Raw genomic sequence first — 7,500 nt, 5'->3', positions numbered from 1 at the left:
TTTAGGGGTTTCCCCTGAGGCACTCCCAGAGTGTTTTGTTTTCCCCACTCATCTTGACTACGGGTGTTTGACCCAGATAAGCAAAGCCGAGCTTATCAAAGCACAAGACAAGGATCCAGTGATCGCTCCTGTAAAGAAATCCATGAATGGAGCGATTCCCTTTACTTTCGACCAAAACTCCAATGCAGAAGCCATGTTGCTTCAAAGAGAGGCAAACAAGTTGGCAATCACTGATGGAGTACTCTACAGGAAAGTACACATCAGCTTGTACTACCCCGAGAGCATGTTGCCATGGTGCTTAAATCACTTCATGATGAGTCAGGTCACCTGGGGGTGGACAAGACTGTGGAGCTCATACGAGACCGATTCTACTGGCCTAGGATGAGTGCAGAAGTTGAGCAGTACATCATGAATTGTGGGAGATGTGTTGCACGTAAAGCACCTACACAACGAGCTGCACCATTGAACCAGATCACCAGTAGTGGGCCACTAGATCTCGTGTGTATCGATTTTCTATCCCTAGAGCCAGACTCTCAGGGATATGCTAACGTTCTGGTAGTGACTGATCACTTTACCAGATATGCACAAGCTTTTCCAGCTAAAGACAAAAAAGCCTCCACAGTAGCCAAGATTCTCTGTGAGCGGTACTTTGTGCATTATGGACTTCCGGCCCGGATACATTCCGACCAGGGACGTGATTTCGAGAGTAAGCTGATCCACGACCTTCTGAGAGTGTTGGGAATCCAGAAATCCCGGACAACGCCTTATCATCCCCAGGGAGATCCACAGCCAGAGAGATTTAACCGGACGATACTTTCCATGCTGGGAACCTTGGATCCCAAGAAGAAACAGGCGTGGAATCAGTCCATCAGTCATTTGGTACACACGTACAATTGTACGCACAACGAAGCAACTGGGTACTGCTTGTGTTTGGCAGGGAGGCCCGGCTGCCTGTGGACATCTGTTTCGGAACAAACGACCAGACACACAGCAGTTTGACACATCACCAGTACGTAGCTAAGCTGAAAGCTGATTTGCAACAAGCTTACCGCCTAGCGACAGAGGCTGCTGACAAAAGTCATCAGAGAAACAAGAAAGCAAATGACAAGCATGTGAAAGAACAGACCTTGGCACCAGGAGACCGGGTGTTGCTAAAGAATTTTGGTGTCACTGGAAAGCACAAGTTGAAGAATAAGTGGAGAACTGCACCCTATGTTGTGCTTGACAAAATGCCCCGTCTACCAGTATACAGAGTGAAACCTGAGAAGGGACTGGGGGTGGAGAAAACGGTGCATCGTAACCACTTATTACCCATGGGGTATCTAGTGAGACTTCCAGATGATAGTGAACCAGAGGTGTTTGATAGACCTGTCACTCGATCCCAAAGGGGACTCGCCAAGGCTAAACCAGTTGACAATCAGGGAGGTGCAATATCTTCTTAAGAGTCGGAATCCGAAGATGCATGACACAATTCCCATATGTGGATTGTGAAAACCTTCTGTCACTGTCAGAACAGCTTCTGAGGTCAAGGTCAAAAGCCAAATGTGTTGGATCTTGGGAGTTCAACCACTGATTTGGCAGATATTGAAAAAAATCCAGATGATCATAACCCTCCAGATCTCCATCTAGACCCTGAGGCAGTTACAGTGATTGGCCCTGAGGAGGGAACCGAAGAGAGTGGGATGTCGCTGGAAGGAGAGGAGCATCCAGTGGGCCGTCCACAGAGACTAAAGAGGCTTGTGGTGAGACTGAGTTATGATGAACTCGGGCAATCATCAGATCACCCTGTAGTGGTTTTGAGCCATGGGGTTTTGGTGGGAAGTGGCACTTATAGACATTCACGAGATCACATTTGCCAGACTTCATGGTGTCACCCACTAGCACTATGCCCTTCCTGTGTTAAATTAGAGCTGGACTAACAAAGCACAGATTTTTGTGTTTATAAATCTGTGGGGTTTGATAGGGGCATCAAACGCATTTAGAAGGGGGAGGGTGTAGACCGGATGGGAATTTGGGAGTAGATACTCGTAATTCCCATGGACTTAAACGCCACAGTAACATAAGGTGTTCACAACTAATGTTATGCGATGTAACTGTACCCTGAATGTAATTTGCCCTGTAATATGTCACAAGGTAAATACAGGTAATTAGCGCAATGAAACTGTTATGTTACTCATAAAGTATTATTTTATGGTATGTAACTCTGAAGAGAGTTAAAATATTGTTCAGAGTTCTAATTTTCTGGAGGCCCGTGAAGGTAGCATGAAACGGGACCTGTGTATCTGTTGCAATGGAGGAAGAGAACGGCATGGAGAGATGCACGAGGTTAGCTGAACCAAAGTGAGAGACTCAGCTAGTTTTACTGAGGTTAACTAGCACAAAAGAGTGTATGACTAGAAAGCTAACCGTGGGAGAGCTTCGCAACAGAGTGTGGATGAAGTGACTTTTTGTTTCAACGGTCGCACCACCGTGTAAAACTGTGTTTCCAGCTACGACTGCCGAGGCTAAAGGCTAGCCCGGACTGCTTGGCTGCGCCACGGAGGCAGCCGCTATGGAATGTCGGAGAGCTGGACAGTGACTGGCTAACGCGCTGTAGCAGAGACAGCATCCGGTCCGCAGGGAGAGCGGAGAGTGGATTTAGTTTGGGACTGGTGAACGGCAACCTACCGAGCAACTGAACTGTAAGTTGGACTTTCGTGCTCTTACTGGGGAGAAGAGGATTTTTCTCCATCGTCCGCCGTGAGCAGCAAACAGGCCTGCAACAAGTGTGAATGTGAGTGTGTGTGGAGCCCATGTGTGAATATTGTGGATCTAGTGGATTATATAGCATATTTTTGAGTGTATATTAGTGAGTCACTTACCAAGAGGTGATAACATAATTTGTGTTGTTTAACATAATTTCAAAGGGAATTATTTCATTTACACGGCATGTTTCATTTGTTTATGAAGCTGGATATCATTTGAGTTAAGAAAAGGGTGTGTTGTACATTACTTTTCCGGCCCTTACATTCAGTAAACGTTTGGTTTGTGTTAAAGAGTTGTCTGGGGTTGATTCTTTTACTACTGGTTAAGTCTAACTTGCAGGCAAAGGTTTACTGATAGTTTCCCCGATTCCTGTCTATACCAGAACCTTTTGTGGTATCTAGGCTGTAACGAACCTAACGCCCCGCCTAAGGGGTCCAAACTGAGGTAAGTGGATTTAGACTCAGTATCACGGGTGGGGTGCTACATAACTGTATTCCGTTGCAGTTACCGTTTAAAAAGGTGGTATTCCAAATACAGTTACTTTGTTGAAATAAAGGGATTACACAGCGGCCTTTTCCTGTTTCATATGTTTGGCTGTCCCCTCTCTATTTACCTAATGTCCACCTGTAAGGAAGAGGACTCCCTTACTGCATTTATTTATATTATATTATCTGTATAGCACTTTAGAGCACACCTTTCACTTTATTAAAAGCACCTTATCAAGCACTTTATTTAGCATTGCACTTTAAGCATGGATTTGCACAGAAGAAGTTTAAATATTTATTGACTATTTATTGGGAATTTTAAAATCAGTTGGTAGCCTTGTTTCAGATCCTGCACAGCTGCTCCTCGTCAAGGAATGTGGTGGTTGTCTTTGAGGAGAAAAGAATGGTGATTGAGATTGTGATTAAGGTTTACCAGTAAGGAAAACTAATGCAAATGTGTGTGTGAAATCTAGGAATAAAAGTGGTGCAAATAGGTGTTTGTAGGATAATGGCTGTATCCCAATTCAGGGTCTGCAGCCTTAAAGGCTGCATTTTAAGGCCGATAACATCACAGCGACGCGACGAAGGGTGTCCCAATTCGAAGGCTGCTCGAAATGCGGCCCTCAAATGCGTCCTTCATTTCCCTGAATTTTAAGGATGTGGCTGTGTAGACTGCGTGGCCCAACATATCCCAGAATGCATAGCGCGGCGGTGGGTGTGGATAATTTTGCCGAAAAATAACGGCAGATGAGGGGCGCCCGAAGAGTGAACTTTAAGTGAGTACTGAATATTATGTCACTTATTTATGTGCAAATGTTTAATAACGAAGAACATTAAAACATTACTGTTGGCCACATGTCGGCAAAGTTATGTGACAATAGTGACGTTTGTACTAACTTGGTTTTAAAGCCTTTAAAATATACGCCGTTCAATAGCTGACCTTAATCTTACAGAGAATGATCAAAGCTCATGTAGAAACAAACAAACAAATGAACAGAAGATTTTCTCCTTCATTTCTGTCAAACAAAGCTGTATGAAACGTTTCCAGCTGTTATTATCATGGTTGCTAGGCAACCTGGGCAGCGCGACGGAGGCTAGACAGTCTCATTTCACAAGCCTCCCACTTCCGGCCTTAGCGGTCTTTGAGTACGCGGTCTTTGAGGACCGTTAAGGCTGCGTACTTTAAGGCTGCAGACCCTGAATTGGGATACAGCCAATGATTACTCACCTTTCTTGCCTGTGTTCTCTTCAAGGTGTTTGGGCAAATGTTTTCCCGGGGGTCCAGACACCATTTAAAAGTTCCAGGAGAGACCATTGGTAAAGAGAGAGTGGTGAATCTTGTTGTGCTTGGGTTTCTGGGTTTTTATAATATGGGGTTTGGTGTAACATTAAGTGTGAACTTTTTATTAATATGGAAATGTGAAATGTATTTATGTATATATTTATAATAATTGATATATTGTATACTGTGGTGGAAGGTTGGGATTTAAGAATTTACCTGAGAGTGGAATAATGGTTTTGTCTGTGACAGCTGAACATATTTAAGGCTGCCAGTTGTCATTAGAGTGTGGATTTTGTGCTGTGAAGAAGCTCAATGAGTTAACTGTTGTAAGGAGAGCTGTATAGGAAATAAATACTTTTGTTCCACTACACTTGGTCCATCTCACTGTGTTTCCAGCCGCTAAGGGCCACCCTGTTACACCACCCTACTGTTACTCATTTTATATAAAGATTTAAAAATCTAGTTGGTATTGGTATGGTGAGTATCCTTCAGTAATAATAATAAATCACACAGCAATAGTACATTCATGTAGTTGTAAAAAGCAAGATTATATATTACGTAATCCAAAGTATTCAAACTTACATTACTCTCATTGAGTAATGTAACAGAATACGTTACAAAATACATTTTGGGGCATGTATTCTGTAATCTGTAGTGGAATATAGGGCTGGGCCATATTATACCGTTCACGGTAATACCGGTATAATGTTAGGCAACGATAGGAAAATGAAATATCGCGATAGAATATGAGTAAAACGCGCATGCGCAGTGGCTTTGTTTTCATACGCACATGGCCGATTGTTGAGTGAAACAAATGAACCAGAATTGGTTTGTAAAAATGGTGCAACTTCAGTGATGTGGAACTGGTTTGGTGTTTGTCCGTCAGATACATGACAAAGCACCTTTTTTTGCAGAACATGCAAGCGGCCGTCGTTATTGTCGGACTAAGATGCTCTTAAATCTGGGAGTAATCTGGGTCCTAAACTCCATATCCTTCAGGTCAAACGAACACTGCAGCATCACTGAGAGTTAAAAACTGTCTAAATTTTTTCATCTTTAATAAAACGATCAGCATTGCTGCTTTACCAGGTGTAACTATGAAGTTTAACTTCCAGGCATCCATGAAAACAAAATTTATTACATTTAATGAGCCATTCGCAGTTTCACTGTACCGGCCGCGTGTACTTAGACCTGCATGGCTTAATCTTTGAGACAAGCATATGCTACTGGCAGGATCAACCAGGTAGCCCCTCAGGCGGCGGCAGAGGCCTCGCTCGCTCGGGGCTACTGAGCCCTGTCGACCAGGGCGAGGCTTTCCGGACGCAGGTGTGGACCGGGGCGAGGGTTCGAGAAACCGTGTTTGCCGGACGGGGCCCCGTCGCCCTCGCGGGGTGGGCAAACTCTGGGTTTGCCTACCCACTCTGCGACGAGGCCCGCCGTGGTATGACCACCGGGACGGACCGGGCGTCTCGGTCTCGCTACCGAGCGATCGCGTCTGGCGGGGGGGGGGGGGGAAGCGCGGGGAGGACAGGGCGGGGTCCGAGAACCACCACCCCCTTCGACCTTCGCGCTGTAACCCCCGGCCAGCGCTAGAGGCGAGCCTGCGGGCCGGAGGAGCTGACCGCCCGAAGGCGCCGGCGAAGGTGCCGGGCCCGGCGGCAGCCCTCTGATGGCAGACCACGTTTGCCAGTCGATCGGGGTGGGAGGGAAGGCTGGCAGGCAGGTGGGCCGGAAGAGGAGGCTGCTGTGGCAGCAACTCGCTCTCTCGCGCCGTCCCAGTGCCGTCCGAGCGTTGCCGAGGGTGTCTGCTGACTTGCACATCTTCAGACACCCGTCTCCCATAAATGACGGAGGGCACCTTTGCTACTCATTACCCTTAGACTGCTCAACTGGAGAGGGGAGGAAAAAAAGGCCCTGGCCGAGGTGGTGAGTCGGCCTCCTCTCTCCCTCACGGTTGAAAAAGATGTGCTCCTGGCGCACTGGCCCTGCTGAAAATCTCCCTCCATTTGGCCGAGGCAGAGAGTCGGCCTCCTCTCTCCCTTACGGTCGAAAAAGATGTGCTGCTGTCGAACTGGCCATTACATCCTCACCTGATCTAGTCCCCCATTAGATCCCCCCCGCAGTTACCCCGTACCACATATCTAGCACGGACCTTGACCTCCAGCAGGCCCCGGGGACCCACATTACCCCCCCCCCCCCCCCCCGCAGTTACCCTGTACCACATATCTAGCATGGACCTTGACTTCCAGCAGGCCCCGTGGACCCACATTGCCCCCCCCCCCTGCAGTTACCCTGTGCCACATATCTAGCATGGACCTGGACCTCCAGCAGGCCCTGGGGACCCACATACTCCCCTGCTCTACTCCCCCACTAGCTTTCCTTTCTTGCAGTTACGCTCCAGCGCATATCCAGCATGGACCTTGACCTCCAGCAGGCCCCGTGAACCCACATTACCCCCCCCCCCCTCCTGCAGTTACCCTGTGCCACATATCTAGCATGGACCTGGACCTCCAGCAGGCCCTGGGGACCCACATACTCCCCTGCTCTACTCCCCCACTAGCTTTCCTTTCTTGCAGTTACGCTCCAGCGCATATCCAGCATGGACCTTGACCTCCAGCAGGCCCCGTGAACCCACATTACCCCCCCCCCCCCCCCCCCCCCTCCTGCAGTTACCCTGTACCACGTATCTAGCATGGACCTGGACCTCCAGCAGGCCCCGGGGACCCACACTTAAGCCCCCTCCCACTAACAAAGCAGAACACCACTGGCAAAATCCTCGTGCCCCTGGTACTCCAGAAAGCACATTGAAATGTGCCCCTGGTACACTGCGCAGAAGAACTGCCGCACGCGCGCACTGCTTGTGCCTATGGTACGACAACTTTTCTCGTGCCTATGGTACAACAACTTTCCTCCGTGCCCCTGGTACGACAGCTTTTCTCGTGCCTATGGTACAACAACTTTCCTCGTGCCTATGGTACGACAACTTTT

This window comes from Rhamphochromis longiceps, linkage group LG22 (genome assembly GCF_057381845.1).
Source record: "Rhamphochromis longiceps isolate RC_006_pf linkage group LG22, R_longiceps_female_GT1.1, whole genome shotgun sequence".
In the NCBI taxonomy this organism is placed as follows: Eukaryota; Metazoa; Chordata; class Actinopteri; order Cichliformes; family Cichlidae; genus Rhamphochromis; species Rhamphochromis longiceps.
The sequence above is the reverse complement of the archived record's forward strand: the minus strand, read 5'-3'. Positions refer to the sequence as shown.